At 42.5% G+C, this 22379-nt stretch overlaps 1 long non-coding RNA gene across 1 annotated transcript; it reads left to right on the top strand.

Moving 5' to 3' along the window:
- The first annotated feature begins 871 nt into the window (after positions 1–871).
- LOC146202033 (uncharacterized) lies at positions 872–16429 on the top strand. Its single transcript, XR_014701960.1, has 5 exons — positions 872–926; positions 1377–1457; positions 5557–5629; positions 12137–12244; positions 16344–16429. It is a non-coding gene; the product is annotated as an uncharacterized LOC146202033 (long non-coding RNA).
- Positions 16430–22379: the final 5950 nt, after the last annotated feature.

The raw sequence follows: 22379 nt of genomic DNA, 5'->3' as shown, positions 1-22379 counted from the left end.
GACACGAAACAATTCTTTCATTAATTTTTTTTTATCAATTGACTGGGTTTTCGCGTGACAACAATTCTTTTCAAAACACAATTCTTTCATTATTCTTTTTTAGCAACTGACTAGCCTTTTGCCTGACAATGATGCTTTCATTAATTTTTTTTTAGCAATTGACTGGCCTTTTGCCTTGCAACGATGCTTTCAATATTTTTTTTAGCAATTGACTGGCCTTTTGCCTGATAACAATGCTTTCATACGATTGTTAGGGTAACTAATCTGCAGAAGCTAAGTTGTTGTGTAACTGCTAAGCAGCAGAGAAGTGCCACTGCTTTACTTGCTTTATCAAGGTGCAGAGGTGCAAACTGAATTCTTTTCTTGAATTGCCACTCTACTGTCCTCATATTGCAATAGCTGTTTCCCGCTGACAAGCTTAAAGTTGTTCCTTGCGAGCTGTCATATTTATGTCATTCATGACCGCCCTGAGAAATGTGCCTCTAATGGGGCTGCAGGTTTTTGCCTTAATACAAATATCTTGGTTATAAAGGCAAATATTTGGTACAGAGCATATTTGTTGTCATCTGATGTATGGCAATCAGTGCAACCTGACTCACCATTTCCTTTTAGTGCCCTTTTCAATTTAGTTTTCAGTCCCACTAAGGTGCCCGCTTACTTTGAAGGAGTGTAAAATTGTCCCAGTGGTTTTCAACAATTGCAAGTACTCAGCCATGGGAATTAAAAAGCAAATGTAAGAAGCCAAATAGCATACACCTAAGTTGAAAAAGAGTGAATAATTTAGAATGCTGTTTCAGAGGTAGTTGCTGGAAATGAAACCATCTTATCTGCTCCTTTAACTTTCAGTCCCAAGCCAGCCTTAGCTGATAGAAGCCATAGTTCCCCCAGCAGCACTGCACTGGTCATACTTCCACTGTAGCCACCAGGTGTGAGTTTTTGCTTTTAAAGATATTCTCATGTTCTTTACAAATATGCATAACGTTTGTAAAGTACCTTCCTGCTCTAAATCTAAGGATTCAAATGCATGAACCGACTGCATGCTAAACAGGGTGGTATGTACTATAAACTGTAAATGAAAGTAAATGAATAACCAATAAGGCTAGCGTAGTGGCTTTAGGGCCATGCTAGTGTAACCTGACTTTTCAGTGTCCTTTAAAACTCATTTGTCAGTGTCTGTGAAGTGTCCTCTTACAGAGGTGGAGGGTAAAATAGTACCAGTGGTCTTCAGAAATAAAAAAACTTTAGATGAGGGGAATTTTTTACTTCCTCCCCGCTTGAGTTGCATAAACATTAGTTGTAGAGTGTGGCAAAATTTCGAAAGTGTGAGAGATATCTGTTAGAAATTAAACAATTCGCTGTATTTCTTTACCTTTCAGTCCCGAACCAGCCTTCAGCTAGTACAAACCATAGGTCCCACAGCAGCACTGTACCACTTCTACCTCTGCCACAGCCATCAGGTAGGAAATGTTTATGCTTTTCAGATATTTGCATGTTCTCACAGGCACAGAATTTTTATGAATTTTGCTAAAATCATAAGAACATAAATGCTTCAGCCTTGTACATACTATCTAGTATATGGTATGTATTGTCGGCTAAAAAACTAAATTGGCCACCACTCATTGCCACAGAGAATCAGTAGTGCTACACTGTTGTATAGTGCCGCTTGCTTGTGGCCAAAGTGCCATGAGTTATAAAAAATTTCGCTCTCACTCTTGCACGGGGGATTGCCAGACAAGTTTCTAGTGTGGCATTCGGCAGCTCTGCTGTTCATGGTTGTAATGAAGAGGAGTGCATATTGCACTGTGGCGAAGCAGTGGGACGGCCGTGATCTATCAAACTGCTGAAAGAACGAGGTACTGCAGCCAGGTATGCCGGAAAACTACCCGAGATGCAGCATCGGTGGCTATCGCAATGTGCACTTCAACCCAGTACAGCAAGAGATGGCGTGCTTTGCTGCAGTGCTACTTCTTTTTGGATACTGTCTTTATTATTGCCTCTGCAAATGCGCTTGATATTCTGCTCAGTGAGTCCTCTTAGCACTGTTTAAATTAGGTGCCGTGGCATATTTTTAGCAGCATGTAGATCTCATATGGTAAGTTATAAAGTTTTTGGATGAAACCAGATAGAGAATCTTATCCGTTATAGGAGTATCCTTAGTCCAGTAAAAAGTTACCGTCAGACTCAGTGCCAAGTCTGCTGAAACAAGTCATTGTTTTTGATAGAAGCATATTGTCACACTAAGTAAACTGTTATGCCTGGTTCACACTGCAGAAACATTTGGTCAACCTTTGTCTGCCAACAGCACATTTGCATAGCTTTGGCAACCATCTCGCCACTTTAACAATAACTGTCTGGAAATATGTACCTGTCACCCAGATACACAGTGGAAATTTCTACGGGAACACTTGGCGAGCTCCTTGTCTCACTGAAAAAAAAAAACTGACAGTGCTCCCTTACTGCTCCTCAAGCATAGCCACTCGTATAGTCCCATACTGCCTGCGTGCTCATTTCTGGGGTCAAATGCTGTGCATGGAGGAGAAAGGGAAACATGCGGCACCAGCACAGCTGGTTTCATCGGCAGCTTGTCTGACTGCTTGCAAGGCGCCATGCTACGTCATGCAACAAAGCGACGAAGAAGAGTTTTCTTTAAGTGCTGTCTTGATGCATGGAAACTGTTAAAAAATGGTCAGTTACCTTTAAGTGCATGCTGTGGTGGTGTGTTGTTGCCGGAAGTTTTGCTCAGCTGGCGAAAAAATCAAATAATGCTGACGGACGGTGTCTGCATTTAGTTTTCGTTGCCCGAGGCAACACCCCGGCAATGTGCCTTGTTTCTCAGCTCTTTGGAAACAAGTTTGTAGTGAAAACATTTCTGGCTTGCTGGCAAATGTGTTTTGTTCATGCCGCTGATGTGTTCCTCCAGTGTGAACTGGGTTTTTGGTAGCAGATACTATTATTTATCACCTTTCATTTTTCATAATGAAGATTATGTTTGTGATTCATATTCCTAACAATCTCCTCATGACATTTGCATAAGGAACAATGTATCCAGCCATTAAACTGAAGCTGTTGTCAGGGGACTCACTGAAAAAAATGTCGAACACATTGCAGAAACAATGCTGAAGAGAGTATTAAAGAACAAGTGAGCATGTTAATGGCTGATGCAATGCCTTAGGTCGTGTTGCCCAAACTGGCAGGATGGGATGTATGTGACTGACAATAACTTCAAGATATTAAAAAAAAATAAACAGGAAAAACATCACTTAATTTCGGCTGTCCGATAACTCTGCGACAGCACGATGCGCTTTCTCACTGGTGGTGTGCGCTCTTCGATGTCATGACCATCAACATCAGGACAGCTGGATAGCACGCTAGAAATTTATCAAGCTTGGCAGGCGGCTTTGAGAGGGAAGGGGAAGTTTGTCATCACTTTTTTTTTATCGAAAGCTTGCCAGAAGGCATATTATAGAAACTGATGTAAAATATTTTCCGTAAGGAACCGGAGCAGGTGCCCGCTCTTATTGTTGTCGGTGAGCCATTTAGAGAAGTCCTCTTCCCTTGTTGTGGTTAGTCCCACTTCCCGCAGAATCTGTGTCCTTGATGCCTTTGTCCCTGCACAAGTCCGCAGCAGGTGGCGAATGCTCACTTCTTCAGCTGGTGTGGAACACTTCGGGCATGTGGTTGGTCCAATGTCTGCTTGAGATTGCCATCGGCATGTTACCGACGGGGTAAGGGCCGCCCCAGCTCTTATCCTCCTAAGGGAAACCTCCTCCAATCTCGTTAAGTTACGAGGGAGGGGGAATGTACACGGGGTTATGAGGGCATATGTACTTCTCCTTAAAGAAGATGCTAAGATGGGAACTTGAGTACACTGTCACAAGCCAGTGGTGCGATGTAATAGTGTCGAGTTGCAGTCTCACTGCTTTGAGCAATAGTTTACTTTTCTGGCTGTTGCTACTGTTTCACCGATACACAGTCGTAAATTTGTTCAGGAGCAGCTGTTCTGGATATGGTGAAAAGAATTTTCCACAAAACGATTGAAGATTTTTCAAAATATATTCTCAATTAAAAGATACATTTTACAGGAATGCATTTGTTTCTTTTAGCACTGGCGTCTCTAGGGTCACCCGCACCTGGTGCAAAGGAGCGGCACCCTTTCTCCCTCCCCATGTTTTAAGCACCAAATCGTAACTTCCTTCTCTGTCCTCATGGTTTCCTTTGAAGTCAAGCTTGCTTTTGCACCCAACCATGCAGAGCAAGTAAAGTGTATTTTTTTTAACCCTTAGACGCAGCGATATTGTCCCAGGAATGACAATTCATTAAAACATTACGTCAAAAGAACATATTTCCAAAAAAGGCAGAAGCACTAGCATGTGTAAGTTGCGAGGAAATTCATTGACTTAACTAAGTGGCTTAATTAAGACAGGTGATTGCCCAGTATGAGAAGTATTGGAAGTCCACTTGTACCTCAAAAAGGTGCAGACTGATTTCCGCATCTAGACTGCAAAGTTACCAATGCTGATTGGTGCCATACCAACAAAAAATGTTGAGCGCCAAATGGCCTTTTGGAGCTGGGAGACAGGGGGCATCCCCAGGCTCAATTTTGTTAATGCTTTGAGTTGAATTTCTCATTTTAACGATGACTTTGCTTTTTCCAGAGAGAATAATGCACTACGTGAGCACCCTTGGGTACATTCTCAATTCTCCTTTTAAAGCACCTGGCCTTTCTAAAAGTGCCCTCCTTCTCATATTTTTTTTGTGGTCAGCACGTCATGATCTGACTTGCCATTCCACTCAACAACAGGCATTCTGTGCCTTTCGGCGTTTTGAAATTGTGAGGCGGATGGGACTGGATCGAGGAGCGAGAAAGGCACAGGAGATAAATGAACAAGACAACTGCCTGAGAGATACTGCCAGCAATGCCCGCTTGGGAAAGGAGACTGAACTGCATATAAAGAAAAAGAGGCATGGCAGTACGGCTGCTGACTGGTGTCGTCTAACATGCTTTTGTGCAGGGGTTTCTGATGGGTATCAGATTAATGCTGGTGTTTTCAGGGTGCACCCGCATGCACAGGCCCAGTTCAACATTAATTTGGCATGGAGTCTGGCATAAACTAAGGCCTGTGTTTTCAAGAACTCCAAACAGAACAATTAGTTTACGAGAAGGTCACATTCTCCAGTCAGTGTCTAAGCAGTACCAATACGCGCTTTTACACAATAATTCATTTTGCTCCCCACCACTTCCTTTCTTTCACTGCCCAGCTGCACCCTCTGAGCGCTGCACTCTGTGCGGACTACACCTCACGCACCCCTTTCATGAGCCACGTCTTTTAGTATATCATAATTGATGTTATGACGGATCTTAAATATTTCCTTCAAAGTTGTTCTGTTCATGCTAGCTGTTCTGTCACTGCTAAAATTTTCTTTTACTGTAGCTAAAGAAAAACATTTTTTTTTACTAGAATGGGCTGTGCTGTTGTTGCACATTTAAAAAACCTTTTTATGGGTAGAACATTTGTGTGTGCAAAACACTAATTGTTGTTTTTGTTTCAATAACAGTGAACCACTGTGAGTGCCAAGGCCTCTTTGGGTGATGCTGCAGTCTCACAACAGGCAGGAAAGCAGTCAAAAGGTGTGTTTCTGCTCATTATACCGAAAAAAATATTGGAGGTTTTATGGTAATCTTAGATGGTCTTCAGCGCTTTTGCACCAGTATTTATTCCTTGGGAGGGAAAAATAAACATAACTCAATAAGTGTAACTTAATGAGTTTGAGCATTTATTACAAATGCAGTCTTCCTGATTTATTGAGCTTTGGCAGCCCACTGACCACAAGTCACTCCTGCTGAGAGGTAGTGTGATGGTGATGTGGGCAGCCTTTCGAGCTCCACATTCTGTCTTCAAGGCTAGCTCTCTCGGCAGTCAATGTAGTTCTCTACTGCACTGTGCAGCTGTCTCATTGATATTTATTTTACATATTTATTTTCATTTCACAAGATTGTCAATCATATACATGCACCTTCATCATCATTATCATCAGCCTGACTACACCCACCGCAGGGCGAAGGCCTCTCCCATATTCCTCCATTTAACCCGGTCCTGTGCTAGCTGCATCCACTTGACCCCTGCGAACTTCTTAACCTCATCCACCCACCTAATTTTCTGCTGCCCCTGCTAAGCTTTCCTTCCCTTGGAATCCAGTTTGTTATGCAAAGCGTCCATTGGTTATCCTCTCCTCACACTACATGTCCTGCCCATGCTCATTTCTTCTGGGCACTTTGCTATTTGCTAAATGACTAATTTCTTATTTTCGCCTCTATCATCTGGCACATATGAATCAGCATGCAGTACTAAGCTACTGCATTGTGTGAAAGCACAAGACACAGATGTAAAGCCCTTTTAACAACCCCTCCAAATTACTCGGCTTAGGGATGGCAGCTCTGATGCCGCTCTGTTCCAAGGGTCAACTTGATGGGTTGATTGCGATCTCACCCTCCCATTCCAGATGAGCTACTCTAGGTTGCAGAAGTGCTTGGCTGCTATAATTTGTTCACAAGTAGCAGTTTATGATTCTCATCATTTGTTGAATTATTTTTGCTGTTAAACATTTCTCATATTTCTCAAGTAAGAAGCCAGCAACAGGAACACTAGCTACTGCAATGCAGTCAGCAAAGTATGTGCCTGTAGGCAGGAAAAAACTCTCAACACCTCTCGTCTATCCTTTGCACCACTGAGTTGCCGACCATTGCACTGCTCAAAGCTAGGTTTTATGAATGCCAATGTTGTATTGACTGGTGTGGAACTAAATGTCTCTATTGAACACCATTGAGTTTTATACACTTTTGCTAGAAACATGCAGAGTCCAAGTTGACTGACTTTCTGAGTTAACATGATGAGTATAAATGTGAGCTCACTACCTTACCTCAAGGAAGTGTGGTGCAACAAAGACAAACACTATGAATGAAACACAATACAGGCATACACTACCAACTGTAATACAAAACAGAATGCAAACTTCGTCTTTAATGCCCAAGCACAACTTCCTTCTCTACACACAAGTCCTTCATATTCGCACACCTCTTCTTTCCTAAGCAGATATGTCTGGCCAACAGTAAATGTTTGCAACCCTCACATCCCAGGTATCGTCCAAGCAGTGAATACAAGACCAAATCCATCACTCACATCATCCAAACAGAACTCATAACTTCCACCACTGAGACACAAACTAAAAAACCAACCACACATCTGGAGCTGCCACAAATTGCGTTCACTCACAATGCATCTAAAAGGCAAATCCAGTTTGAGTCTTAACAGGGAAAAAATGCATCAAGGCAACCCTTGCAATCACTGATCACCTTGGCCGATCTGGTCAGCTGCAGTTAATTACATACTGCGATGGCTTTTGATCTACTAGCTTTGTTCTATACAAGTACACAATTCTTAATTGCCTGGGTCACCTTCTGTTAGTATTGGGTAGCCGGAACCACTGCAAAGCCACCAGGGTTGTGTGGTGCATGAGGGGAATATTGGATGGGCTGGATTGTACCCCAAGGACTTCTCGGAAGATGGATCTAGTACTGCAGGAACATACTCTAAATAATGTTTTTAGATGATAACCTTCGTCTTCTTCAAATGGAAAAAGGGGGCTTCAAAGTGGTTCTGGCTGGCCTATATGAAAAGAAGGCTACCGTGAAGAATTTTAGGAAGAATTAAGAATTTTCTGCTTGTGCAGAAGAAAGCTATTAGAGCAAATGTCATCATGTTATGTAAAGAACTGCAGCTGAGCAGATTGGCCAAAGTGATCAGCGACTGCAAGAAGGGTTGCCTTGATGTGTTTTTTCCTTTTAAGACTCATGAACTGAACTCTCTTTTTAGATGTATTGTGAGTGAACGTGATTCATGGCAGCTGCAGATGTGTGGTGATCTTTTAGTGTGTGTCTAAGTGGCAGAAGTTGTAACTGTCTTGCGCAGACAATGTGAGGGGTGAACTTTTTTTTTATTTCGCAAACTTTATTTCAAAAATTATGTAAAGCATTTTCTATGTATGCCTTATGGCAAGTTTGGGAAATAAAAAAAAAAGTCCACCCCTCCCCTTGGAGGGGAGGGTTACTAACATCTATTGTTGGCCAGGTATATCTGAGTATTTAGGAAAGAAGAGTTGTTTTAGTGTGATGCACTTGGGTGTGAAAGTGAAAGCTGGGGTTCTGTTTTGTGTTATAATTGGTAGTGTGTGCTTGTGCAGTGTTTCTCTTTTCGTGTTTGTTGTCATTGCACTGCTGTTCTGGGTATCATGCACCATTTCGTCCCACATGCTGTTCAAGGAAGTGCATTTTGCTTATAACAAATGGTGCAGTTTTCTTCATAAGTGAACATTAGAGTAGTACAGCGCATGCGAAATGTGTTCTATCTTGTAAACTGATGGCTCCCTAATTCTACAGGGGTCTGCAGAGCTAGATGCCATTTTGCTCACACTTTTGGTACTATATAGACAAGCGTCAGCCAGTGAAATCAGTGGAGATGCGGTGGCACTGGTGACAGCAGCGACTTTTGGGGTGTAGGCAAAAACCCTAGCCGTCTGTTTGGTTTTCAAGCATAGTTCTGGGTATTCCTGCAAGCTGTGGTGCGGTCAGTTACACCACGAGGCACAAGAAAGAAAATGGCACCTGTTTTCATATGTTTCTTACTGTCTGATAAAGATGAGTGCAAAGGGCAGCATGAGCACTACAAGTAGACCCTTCAGCGACGAATTGCCTTTGCAGCTATCATGCATTGCACATCTGCACTGCAACTTGATCAGGTAGTTCACAACCCTTAATTGTCGCACCTACTTTTTGGCCGCACAGCGAAGAGCGCAATAGCAAACACCTGCAGTTTGTGGACGTTTTGTTTTATATACTGTCCATTCATAAGAAGTTTAATCAAAACTCCTTGACAACCCATTCACCTGCAGTGCCCATGTGTTCGTACAGAAAAGGACACAAAAGCTGCTGCCAAGGTAACTGTAGTTATCTTAAGCGGACACTGCAGCCCGATATTGCCAAAACAGGCGCTGTCTTCTGATGTAGCTTTTCTGTTTTCACTTTCACGAGTTTCAATGAGTGACTTCATAACCAGCCCTATAAAGGGAGTGAGCATCATTAGTATCCCGGCAAGGTTATGCAGTGTTATTTCTCAGATCAATAAATTTTCTTTTGAAAGTCATCAGGAACCTGCAGAACGAATTCAATATTCACGTAAAACCTAACTCTGATCGAACAGTATATTTAAGTATGGTACATATGGTATATGGAGTTTAATGCCCCAAAGTGGATTCGGTTATGAGGGTTGCAAAATAAGCAGTTATAAGATGATTTGAATTTAAATAAAAATGTTCCAAGTATAATAAAAAAAGATGGCAGATTGCTCAAATTTTGCTATGCGCTCATGGAGAACATTGCAGTTGTGCTCATGCACCTCTCCTATACAGCGAAAAGAACAAAATAAGAGCACTCCTAAAAGCCTTCATGTGTATATTAACCTGTGAATGACATTGATGCATCTATACGAGGAAACAGGCGTGACACTTTTTTTATCGACCAAGATGAAAGCTTGGCAGCGCACTATAAGAAAATGTTACAAAGAACTATACGATGAATTTCTGTCTCCTCAGTGTTAGGTACATAGGGCTAGAAATATGATTCCTAGTTCCCTATTCAGTTCAGTTCAGTCGTTCAGTTGTGTCCGACTCTTCGTGACCCTATGGACCATGTCACGCCACGCTTTCCGGTCTCTCACTATCTTCCTAACATCACATAACTTCATCTGCAGTGCCTCGAGGATGCCATCTAACCATCGCGTTCACTGCCTACCCCTTCTCCGGCGACCGTCAACCTTTCCCAACATCAAATCTTTCTCCAGCGACTCCTCTCTTCTCATCAGACGACCAAAGTAGCTGAGCTTTAACTTTAGAATTTGACCCTCCAATGAGCAGTCAGGGTTTATGGTCGACAATATCGACTGATTTGATCTTCTGGCAGTCCAAGGAACTCTCAAGAGTCTTTGCAAACACCACAATTCAAACGCCTCAATTCTTCGGCGGTCAGCCTTTTTCACAGTCCAACTGTCGCATCCATACATCACAACTGGAAAGACCATAGCACGAGTTATACGGATCTTGGTTGGCAGACTAATATCTCTGCTCTTACTAGGCGGTCAAGGCTAACCACTGCTCTCTTTCCCACAAGCAGGCGGCTCCTAATGTCATGGCTGCAGTCTTTTTCCGAGGTAATCTTGTTCTTTAGAGTAAATTGGTGCTTGGAGCAGCGGAAAGTCTATCAAAAAGAGTCGTCATATGAAAAGCACACTTCAAGTCATTCATATCATTGTCCTCCTTTCATGCGCTAGCAATTGACCCAGAAGTTTAACAGTGTTGACCTTTTTGTTATACATTAAACTTTTTCGTATTCATTTTACTTAATCAGTTACTACAGCCACCCATGTACTGTAGCCACGCACTGTTGAAGTCATGGCGAAGATGCCAATGTAGCTCTTTTCCGGGTAATTCCAGCAGTAATCGGCTTCAGAAGTGCTGAACTAACACCAGTGGCAAAGTACTACTATTTCAGTTCCCGACAAATGCCCACACTGCGAAGAACCCGCTTGCGACACCACTGTCTGGCATCTAATATGGATATGCCCAGGAACTTTGCATATACGCAAGATCATTTTACGAAAAGCTGGACTTGCACCGACTAATGACTCTCATTTCCACTTATGGATAACAAACAACATTTATGCGTGCAGTTTATGTGACTTCTTGCACATGGCCGCACTCCACACATTCCTGTGACTCTACCACCACCTTTTATGCCGTGTGGCAAACTCAGCGCCATAAATAAAATAAAAAGTGCTGAACTACTCTCCAGGCATAATCCAAACCATTTCTAAGCACAAGCGGCGGTCGGCGCTTTGGTACTGAGCGACGCTTTCCTAATTGGTCTACTTATGAAACTACCTTTCTGAATCCTAATCTGCCATAGTAAAAGAATGATATGGTTAACTTTTGCAAAGCAAAAGTCGCAGAGCTAGTACAAGCAGGACGGTTGAGCCCAATCTGCACTGGCGGCAGCTGGCTTTGGCTTGAGTTGAAACTTACTTGTCGCGGTTATCGCTCTTAGCAGCAATTTGCCACTGGTCAGCGATTCTCAAGAGTGATTCAATTTTGGTAATCTACTCAGTATTCCAGACACCAACAAATTTTGCTCGCTTCATTTCTGACATTGGCACTAGCGATATGCTGTTTTGTTCGCGTATGGTTTGCGGGAGGAGGGGCCACCGCAATGATGTTTACGGTGGTCGAGGAGGTGCTGCCCTTGTGTGGTGCTTGACCACGCTGTTGGCACCTCGTCGGTACGACACTCCGGGAACCATTTATAAATAGGATATTTGTAAATGCAGCTTCAATCTGCCAATCACGGCGTCACTTCAGCTGTTGTACTTAATGGGCAATAGCTGCTGTAACTGAGAACGGCAGTGAGCTGTGTAACAGCAGCGAACCGCGATTGGCAGTTAACCATGGTTAAGTTCGGTAGCCGTGATTAAGCTAGCCGAGTAACTAGGGTATAAGAGAAACTTGTGGTCAGTTTGAGTAGCAGAGCAGTTTCAGACAGGAGGAAATTGTAAGCTGTGAATAGAAAAGAATTTGGTTGGGAGATATGATTAGTATGCTTGAAGCAGGGCAGATGGCTGCAGGTAAAGCAAAACAGTGATAATTTAAAATCAGTGGAGCAGTACTTTGTCCTACAGTGGAAGTAACTAGCCTTGTGATGTCGATAATTGATGCAGACTTACCTTGCAATCCATATTGCACTAGTTTCTGTAGTATATAGTGCAAACAGTGCCACAATTTCTAATTGCATTAAATTATTTGTTGTCCAAATGGTTATTGTTCCCCATCCCCTTACGGTAATTGTGTAAATAGTCGAGTTGTATCAGTCATTGATTCTGCATGCATTGTTCTTGCTTTCACTTCGTTCCTATATTACTTTGCAGGTTGTATCTGCACTGTGGTATTATGGATGAGTGTTTGTAGTTTTGAACCTAGTCAGATTGTAATATTGATATTTAACCACACTGATATTACCTATTACCTAATTTTGCAGATTCCTTGTGGCACTACCTCAAGGCAAAGGCCTGCCCTGCCGATGAGCTGCAGAAGCGCTACATAAAGGTGGCAAGGTACCTGGCGAGAAGTGCTGTAACCTGCGGCGGTAAATATCTTCTCATGGTCATGTTTGATTCATTTGTCCAGTTTAGGCAGAATTAAGTGGTTGGCTGTTATAATTTGTTCAGCATCACAGTAGCAGGTAATGATTGTCATCATGGGTGTGGTGATCGTCTTCCTCGTCGAGCTCTTCTGATATGTTGCCAGTGAGAGGAGAGCAAAACGAACATCACCTGTTGCAATGCACGGTATAAAAAAGAACAACCCAACAAGGGTAAATAGGGTACGCCTCAGGTCGCAGATGAGCCAACGTTTCGACAAGTGGACTTGTCTTCGTCTGGGCATAGCGATCATCACTGGCAGGGGTTTAAATACGCTTTTGCTTCCGAAGAAGAAAAGCTGGGGAGGGGAAAGTGGGTGCGAAAGAGTGGGGAGGAGAGGATGGGTGAGAAGAAAGTGGGTCATGAAGTGGGGAAAAAAAGACATCTTGAGTATGTACTTATCAGCCATGGAACCAGGGATTCTGTAGCCTGCAAAAGAAGTAAAAGCAGCAGTACCAGGAAAAAAAAAAGGACTACTATGCTGGTTAGGTGATTAGTCACCACTAAAGACGGTTTGGTGAAGATACACCTTACAAAGGGAGGCTATGCAAAGGGCCCTGATAAGGCATATATCTAGGGGGACAATTCTTAAAAGGAAGGGGTAGGGCGGGGAGTACATAGTCACAGGATAATAATCGCATAGTGAAAAATAATAATAACCTTAAGTGTGTATCTCAACCTGGAACCAGAGATCCTGTGGCCTACAAAAGAAGTAAAAGCGGCAGTACCAGGAAAAAAAAAGAGAAAAAATCATAGTACCAGGTAGATGATTAGTCACCACTTAGGCGGGTTTGGTGCAGATAAACCTTACAAAGGGCCCTGATAAGGCATATATCAAAGGAGGACAATTCTTAAAACTTTCTGCAAAGGGGGGCGGGGGGGGGGGATACAGTCACAGGATAATAAGGGCACAGGGAACCAACACTGACATGAAAAAATAAAAAAAGAGAGAGAAAGAAATAATGATCATAAAAAAAATATGTGAGGACAAATTCAAGCAACAAGTGATAAGGAGGAAATGTGTTTAGAGGAACCTGTAGGGTTATGCTATTGCGGAAGGGAATAGGGTGTACGTGCGTTGTGAATAAACTGTACAATTAAGGCTGTGAGATTGTTTTTCCGAATAGTTATGATGGAGAGGGAATATACTTAAGGGATTCTAGCGTTCCCTTAGATATATTTATTCCTGCTGGTTCCAATGTTCTAAATTTATGAATTAGATACGCCTCTCTGTATTTTCTGTCCCTTGCAGATTTAAAGCCTGACTGGAGAATATATAACTTAATTTCTTCGAACTTATGGTCTTTCTGGTTGAAATGCTGGGAAACTGCTTTCGGGAGGTTTTTGCCTACGTCTGCCCGATGTCCAATAAGCCGCATGTTCATTGGTTGTCCTGTCTCTCCGATGTACTGTTTATGACAAAAGGAGCATTCTAGAAGGTAGATAATGTTTGAAAATATGCAGTTAAAGCCTGATTTTATGTGAAAAATGAAATCGCTTGCATTGCTTTTAACCGTGGTGTCTTTTTGTATATGACTGCACGTCTTACATCTAGGTCGAGAGCAAGGGTGTGGTTGTGTTGGATGCTTGTTGTCGAGTTTAGAATGTACTAGAATATCTCTGAGGTTCGCGTTACGTTTGTATGTCACCCTTGGTGACATAGAACATTTTACGAGTCATCATCCGAGACATTGTAAACAAGGAATATTTGTAGGACAGGCGACACGGCTTAGAAGAATATGTAGCAATGATAGTGACTACCTAAACGAACTACATTCATTGAAAGCAACACTAATCCTGAGGAACTATCCCCGTAACTCCCTTGATACGGCCCTCGAAAAAGCAAGCACTTTAAACCGCAACGGTGTGCTCACGAAACGACCAAAGGCCAACACCGAACGACAGCCTTCTTTTGTTAATAAATACTCCAATGCCCTTCCAAACATAAACAATATTCTGCGGAAATACCATTCCACGCTAACGTGTAATGAACGCCTCAAGAAAATATTTCCGGAGACACCAAGGGTGACATACAAATGTAACGCGAACCTCAGAGATATTCTAGTACATTCTAAACTCGACAACAAGCATCCAACACAACCACACCCTTGCTCTCGACCTAGATGTAAGACGTGCAGTCATATACAAAAAGACACCACGGTTAAAAGCAATGCAAGCGATTTCACTTTTCACATGAAATCAGGCTTTAACTGCACATCTTCAAACGTTATCTACCTTCCAGAATGCTCCTTTTGTCATAAACAGTACATCGGAGAGACAGGACAACCAATGAACATGCGGCTTAATGGACATCGGGCAGACGTAGGCAAAAACCTCCCGAAAGCAGTTTCCCAGCATTTCAATCAGAAAGACCATAAGTTCGAAGAAATTAAATTATATATTCTCCAGTTTGGCTTTAAATCTGCAAGGGACAGAAAATATAGAGAAGCGTATCTAATTCATAAATTTAGAACATTGGAACCAGCGGGAATAAATATATCTAAGGAAACGCTAGAATCCCTTACGTATATTCCCTCTCCATCATAACTATTCGGAAAAACAATCTCACATAGCCTTAATTGTATAGTTTATTCACAACGCAAGTACACCCTATTCCCTTCCGCAATAGCTTAACCCTACACGTTCCTCTAAACACCTTTCCTCCTTATCACTTTTTGCTTGAATTTGTCCTCACATATTTTTTTTATTATCATTATTATTTTTTTTCTTTTTTTTTCTCATGTCAGTGTTGGTTCCCTGTGCGCTTATTATCCTATGACTGTAATCCCCCCCCCCCCCCTTCACAGAAAGTTTTAAGAATTGTCCTCCTTTGATATATGCCTTATCAGGGCCCTTTGTAAGGTGTATCTGCACCAAACCCATGGAAGTGGTGACTAATCATCTACCCAGTACTATGATTTTTTTCTCTTTTTTTTTCCTGGTACTGCTGCTTTTACTTCTTTTGTAGGCTACAGGATCTCCGGTTCCAGGTTGAGATACACACTTAAGGTTATTATTATTTTTCACTATGCGATTATTATCCTGTGACTATGTACTCCCCGCCCTACCCCCTCCTTTTAAAAATTGTCCCCCTAGATATATGCCTTATCAGGGCCCTTTGCATAGCCTCCCTTTGTAAGGTGTATCTTCACCAAACAGTCTTTAGTGGTGACTAATCACCTAACCAGCATAGTAGTCCTTTTTTTTTTCCTGGTACTGCCGCTTTTACTTCTTTTGCAGGCTACAGAATCCCTGGTTCCATGGCTGATAAGTACATACTCAAGATGTCTTTTTTTTCCCCACTTCATGACCCACTTTCTTCTCACCCATCCTCTCCTCCCCACTCTTTCGCACCCAATTTCCCCTCCCCAGCTTTTCTTCTTCGGAAGCAAAAGCGTATTTAAACCCCTGCCAGTGATGATCGCTATGCCCAGACGAAGGCATGTCCACTTGTCGAAACGTTGGCTCATCTGCGACCTGAGGCGTACCCTATTTACCCTTGTTGGCTTGTTCTTTTTTTTTATACCGTGCAAACCATCTTCTTCCTTTCGTTCTACCTGTTGCAATGCAGCCAGCAGGCAGGAAAAAACTAACGCCTCTCATCCATCTCGTGCACCACTGATCTGCCAAGCATTGCATCGCTTAAATCTAGGAGTTGCGAAAGCCTGAGATCTGTAATTATTGGTGCACAAATAAGTGCCTCCAATTAACAAGCATTGGACATCATTGGAGGTATGCACTTTTGCTAGCACTAAGTTGACTAAATTGCCAAGTTAACAAGATCAGGATAGGTGAGAGTTCACTATCTGTTATCAAGGAAGCATATTGTGCTTATAAAAATGGTGTGGTTTTCTTCATAATTGGTCATTCGAGCTATGCAGTGCATGCGAAATGTGTTGTTGCAGTCAACAGATGTCTCCCGAATTCTGCAGTGGTCTGCATAGCTAGGTGACATTTTGTTGACACGTTGTATACTTATGAGCTCTGGAATTCGTACGTATATTTCTTATGAGCATGCAGTCTCACAGTCTTTCTCTTCTTCAGCTAGGGCATGCTGAACTTGCACAAGCAGAAGAAAAAAGAAAAAGGAACGTCATCAGCCGGGAGTATTGTGCTAATAAATTGTTTTGCCCCAAGTAAGGTGTTTTTGATGTGCATGGCCATACTTAAGAATGCATGGAATGCAGAGCTAGGCTGGTGCTCCGCAGCTGTATGTTAATTTATCAATAGCAACTACTTGACGAGGCAGACTACAGAAATGCACCTCACTACACAAATACTACACACCAGGAGACAGACTACAGAAGGACAACACTACAAAAAACAGACTACAGACTTGCGACACACTACAAAAAACAGACTACAGACATGCGACACACTACGTAAGACAGACTACAGAATTGCTACACACTACACAACGCAGACTACAGAAATACTACACAAGACAAACAACACAATTACGACATGCCGAAAATACGACAAACTACAAACTACAGGAATTTTTTCTGTAGTATTTCTGTAGTACGTTTTGACTGGGTTTTCTTTAGTTATGGAAATGAGATTAACAGTTAAGCTGCGTGTTTTTAAACTGTGGGACTCAAGAAGGGCATTTCTCTCTGGAAAGTCTGCAAGACGATTACAACACTGCGTTGCATGGAACAGAAATTGTTGATTGCAAAATAAGTCGACTTAACCTGCCGTGAATACTTTTACACAACGCGTTAACATATGTCCTGTGGTGCTGGCAAAAAAATACTGCTAAAGGACAAGGTCAGTAGGAAAGAATAAATGCCACTGCACAGGGAAGCAATTCTTGTTATTTTCCTTTCTCCTCACACAGTTTCCTCTTTTGTTTAGCCACCAGGTATCCCTACAGTGCACTTGCATCAAGATCTTTGAAATTTACCCAAGATGATGACAGGACAAAGTACAGGAAGCAGTGTGTATGTGTACTTGTAATGCACATTGTATAATCACCCACATCATCATACATTGGCTTCAAAGTATGTCTTGCTAATAGTCCCCCAGTTACTTGGCGAATTGAACACAGACAAGAATGCATACAGAGTTAAATAAAATGAAGAGGCAAATTTCAATAACAGCAAAGGATGCCAGTGAAAGATGAAATCCACAGCTGCCCTTTCTTTTTCCTCGGTGTTCTTTCGAACAACTTCAACAAGGCCTTTTCCAAGTTTCTGATGCTTGTTGATACATTGCATTTTGTTCTTCAAAAAGCAAACTAACGACGAAAGAGGCTATATTCGGCTGAAAATGTTACTAGTCGGCAACCAAATTCACTTCTGAAAGTTTTAGTTATTAAAGGCAATGACACCACTTAGTAATTAGCAATGTTATCTATTGCCTTGTGGTTTTGAAAAGAGAATCACCATTACATTCACCCTTACTATTTTTACTTGTCAGGAAAGGCCAGAAATATCAGTGTAAAGCTATGTGCGAACGTATGCATGCATGCTGCGCACACACTTACACGGCTTACCATTTCATCGTATTCTTTGACATCATAGGTTTCATCCCGGAAATGGGCTTTTGCAAATTCTGTTCGGCATTACAGGTTTACTTGCAGTAACCACAAAGCACGGCTACTGTATATTCTAAACGCTTGTCACCCATATGCCATATTTCTTAGTGCTAAAATGAACTTGTGCTAGTCGTGCCTCGTTCCTATGGCTGCAGTGATTGCTGCCAATGTTAGCACAGAACACTATGTGTAAGCAAAGGTTGCTGACCTCCTCAACTTTTTTTTTTTCATTATACATTACTCACTTCCTCCTGTGCAGAGTAAAAAATTAGATAATAAATATTTCCACATAATCTGTGCTTTTATACCTATTTTATTGATACCGGTTATAATGCCAGCGAGGCTTTTAGTTGCAATCGCAGCTATGCAGTATACAGTTTTGTTTTATACTGTACTGTCTACATGCAGTTTCTTAAAGGGGTCGTGAAACGAAAATGTAGCAGCCCAGTTGCAATTTTCCTTGCTTCAGTAAACATTAGGTATGCCTATTCCAAAATATCTCGTCGAAATATTGCTTCTGCATTTAATAATACCATTCTGAAATCAAAGCATTTTTGCGTTCCTGAAGCGACCATGCGACCCTGTAGGCCGGAATTAGAAGTACTCGCCTACGTCATGTTTAGCCGTTTGGAAGCGCAGATATAATCATTATTTCCCATACAATAATAGGTTGCTGTTAAAGGTAGCAAATAAAAATATATTATATCAATTATTCGCTCACGCAAACGCATTTCTTCAACAATACTGTCACGTGACGCGCGGTTGGCGGCGGCGGCGGAGCAGGACGGGTGGTAAAGCTCACTTTACGGGTGGTGTCTGCTTCTCGCTGCGCTCTGGAACAGAGCGAGAGGTGACGCTCAAGTTCAGATTTTCGGTAACGACGGCTATACCTCGCTCCGCCGGGTACTCCAAACGACAATGGTTCCAATTTAATTTGTTGTTGTTATTTTCTTTTTCTTTTTTTGTGAACATTCGTGATGGAGCACAACGTCTTGAGCAGTCTCATACCACCGGTACAACTTGGTTGTGCGGCCGCTGCTGTAATTTTTATTATTATTATTATTCTTGGCGTCATTAAAGATACGATCTAAATACGGTTCCAGGTCAAAGAAATCGACAAGTGCGTTCAATCCGAGTGGTGGGTGGAGTGTTTCAGGAGCGGGCGCCGCGGCGCGTACTCGTATATTAGTTGCTCGCCTCCGCGCTGCATCACTGAGAATAGCGTGTCGAGCTTCGCCTCCTTTATTTCGGCCGGATGACCTGAACTATGGCACTACAAGGAAAGCCGGAAACCGAAAAAAAAAAAAAGGTTGCTACAATGTACTTGGGTGGCCCTTTCACGCTACGCGTTGTCGCAGCTTTGCTCCCCCACCTTCCCGACGCCTCTCTCGTAACCTTTCTCAAAAAAAAAAAAAAAAAAAAGGAGGAAGCATACTTCCTACAACGTCTACAGTGCTCAGACTTCGCCTATTTTTCCTGTCACCGTTAGGTTCTGGGTTTAGGCGTGTTGTGCGGGTTTGAGTTCTCGCTATGCCAACCGTGTACGTCGCGATCGATTGCAGCACGGCTTCTCCGAGTGGAAGTAACGTTCGCTTTCACAAGTTTTGGCACACCGATTGGGTTCATGTGTTCGTACTACTTTCTACTGGAAGTCCTAAATGAACCTCGGCGTCATTCGAAGCCTCGGCATGGACCGGAAACGAAGAAAGCTCACCTCAAACGATGCGTCGTACCGACGCAAAACCGCTGGCCCAGTGCATTGGCAAAAAAAAGTGTAGGTCGCGTGATAAAGGCAGTAAACGTAGTTGCGATTTGTAGCCTTACAGATATGCTTATTTGAGAACTACTCGGCTCGCAGAAGCCACCAGTTCTATTTGATTGTTTCCTGCCAGATTGCCCTCATAGCAGTAATATGCGCATTTTGGATTTTTTTTTTTTGAACGATACCGTGAGGCCTGCACAACAGGTGCCCCTACCAGCATATCGTACCACCCAGAACAGGCCCCTTGGTTCCACTTCGATCACGTTCTTTCCACAGCACTCATCTAGTCCCATAGAACCTGATGAAGACTCCAAAGAGGAGGATCATGTTGAGCAGAGCTCAGAATCCTTCACATCATTTAAAAGACATTTCTAGGGTAAAAATTGTTCACCTCAAAAGCTCATACGCCCCATGTCCTTGCATTACGATGGTGTGATTACCAGATCAACCATCCAGGAGAAATGCATTCACGCAAGTGTTATTGATTGGAAAGGCGGATAGATTGGCTTAAAAGTTTAATATCTGACCTGCTACAGAAAGAGAAGAACAAAGAGGGTCGTGACTTGATTAAAATATATACAGAATCCTTCACATCATTTAAAAGACATTTCTAGAGTAAAAATTGTTCACCTCAAAAGCTCATACGCCCCATGTTCTTGCATTACGATGGTGTGATTACCAGATCAACCATCCAGGAGAAATGCATTCACGCAAGTGTTATTGATTGGAAAGGCGGATAGATTGGCTTAAAAGTTTAATATCTGACCTGCTACAGAAAGAGAAGAACAAAGAGGGTCATGACTTGATTAAAATATATACAGGAATAGTAACTTGCACCACAGTCACGAGTCAAGTCCCGTGTCATGCAAGAAGCAGCAGAAAGCCTGCACTGTCTGTAGAGCTTTCCATTTCTGGCCAACCGGCCAATAAGTCCTCTGAGAGAGGCCTGTTGCCAAAACACTTCAAAGAAGTAACTCGAGTTATTGTTTTGCACGCATATACTGGGACACACCACTAGTACACGCTCCAGAGTCTCCGTAATGTCACATGTGGAACATTCTGGGCAGTCCGCCTGTCCAATTAAGTATTAATATTTGTGTGAAACCACATTTAGATGCAGTCTATGAAGAAAGCATGCATAATGGCATATAATTGGCAAGTGGGTATGGATCCACTAAAGCACTACCTTGTGGCCTTGAGCACAAGTAGATATAAGGAACTCAGTGATGTGTAGTGCCAAAGGCTGGTAAGGGTGTGGTGTTGAAAACTTCCAAAAATTTGTAATGCAGACTTTGAAACTGTGAATTCACACCACTTCTAAAGTGGTTTCCCACAGATGTGGAAAGCCTCTTACCAAGGGGCCACAAGCTCAGCAGCGGTTTGTGGAGAATTATGCCCTTAATAAAAAGATGAGTCATGTTCTGAGCGGCATCACCACAATTGTAGGCGACGCTTGTGGTGATACAGATCTGTGTATACATGGATAGAGTTGTAATATCCTCACCAGATGTATGTCAGATTAAGTTGCTTGAATCTACTAATTGATATCTTGGATTTCTCCAGTATCCCGAGAACATGCAAACGCACCAAAGGTTGAGTCATTACACACAGAGGTTGGGTGGGGTGGTATGGGAAGTCGTAGCGTGATAGCATTTGTAATTAATGGCAGCGGAGTGTACGTGAAAAACTGCTGTTCAGCTGCTCATCATCAGTGGGTGGCAATGGTGTTGTGCAAGTAGTCGTAAATACACACAAAGTGGTTCGTGTGACAATTATGTAGATATTGGGCAGGCACGTGACATTCTGAAGTAACAGCACAAAACGTGGATGGGAGCACAAGACGAGAAGACGACACAATGTCTCATCGTCTTCTCGTCTTGTGCTCCCGTCCACATTTTGCGCTGTTACCTCAGGATGGAAAACCAACAAGCCTAACCTCCTATTCTGGCTAACATGCCATTGTTTGAGGTGCATTGCGGCAGCCAAGGTTTATCCCAAGCACCTGCACTTCTTTGTACATGTTAAAGAGTACTGGGAGTGGTTCTCATATGGGTGTGTACCATTTTCCTGGCTCGGGCAATCAGATTGCAGGCGGGCTAGCACAGCCCAAAGCACATGTAGTAGAGGCCTCAAAGAGAGAAGCCTCTTGAGACTGATGCAGGCGTACATAATAAGTCGAATATACTTCTTTGTACATGTTAAAGAGTACTGGGAGTGGTTCTCATATGGGTGTGTACCATTTTCCTGGCTCGGGCAATCAGATTGCAGGCGGGCTAGCACAGCCCAAAGCACATGTAGTAGAAGTTTGGACTGTCGAACCGCGAAGTCTTCAGTTCAATTCCTTCCCTTATATTTTTCAATTTGTATGAGTATCATACAGTCTGTGCTTGTATGGTTAAATTGCGAGGGTGTACATATCACCTGCGCTCCTGACCAACCTCACTCTGCATAAGTATTCACCAAGCAGTTTTCGTTCCATCAAATGGCTTTCACAATATTCAGCGACACAAGCAGCTACTCAGACAGCATCAGTGTAGCATTCTTGGAGCTTCGCAAATCTGTGGTTACATTGTTTACTAGCAAAACATGCACGATATGTAGATATGTGTACTAGGACGCATAAGATGCCGTGACAATGTGGACTGCCCTTACGTCTACAGCTGCCCTTTAATCCTGTTACATTCTAGCCTGCAGTGAATTCAGCAGCAAGGTTTCACAATTAAATCATCCCAACTTTATATTTCTAGACTTGACCACAGCACCGACAAAGTTCATTGTA

The sequence above is a fragment of the Amblyomma maculatum genome, chromosome 1 (genome assembly GCF_055883805.1).
Source record: "Amblyomma maculatum isolate TAMU_Amacu chromosome 1, ASM5588380v1, whole genome shotgun sequence".
Lineage (NCBI taxonomy): Eukaryota > Metazoa > Arthropoda > Arachnida > Ixodida > Ixodidae > Amblyomma > Amblyomma maculatum.
This window is presented reverse-complemented; position numbering and strand designations above follow the sequence as displayed.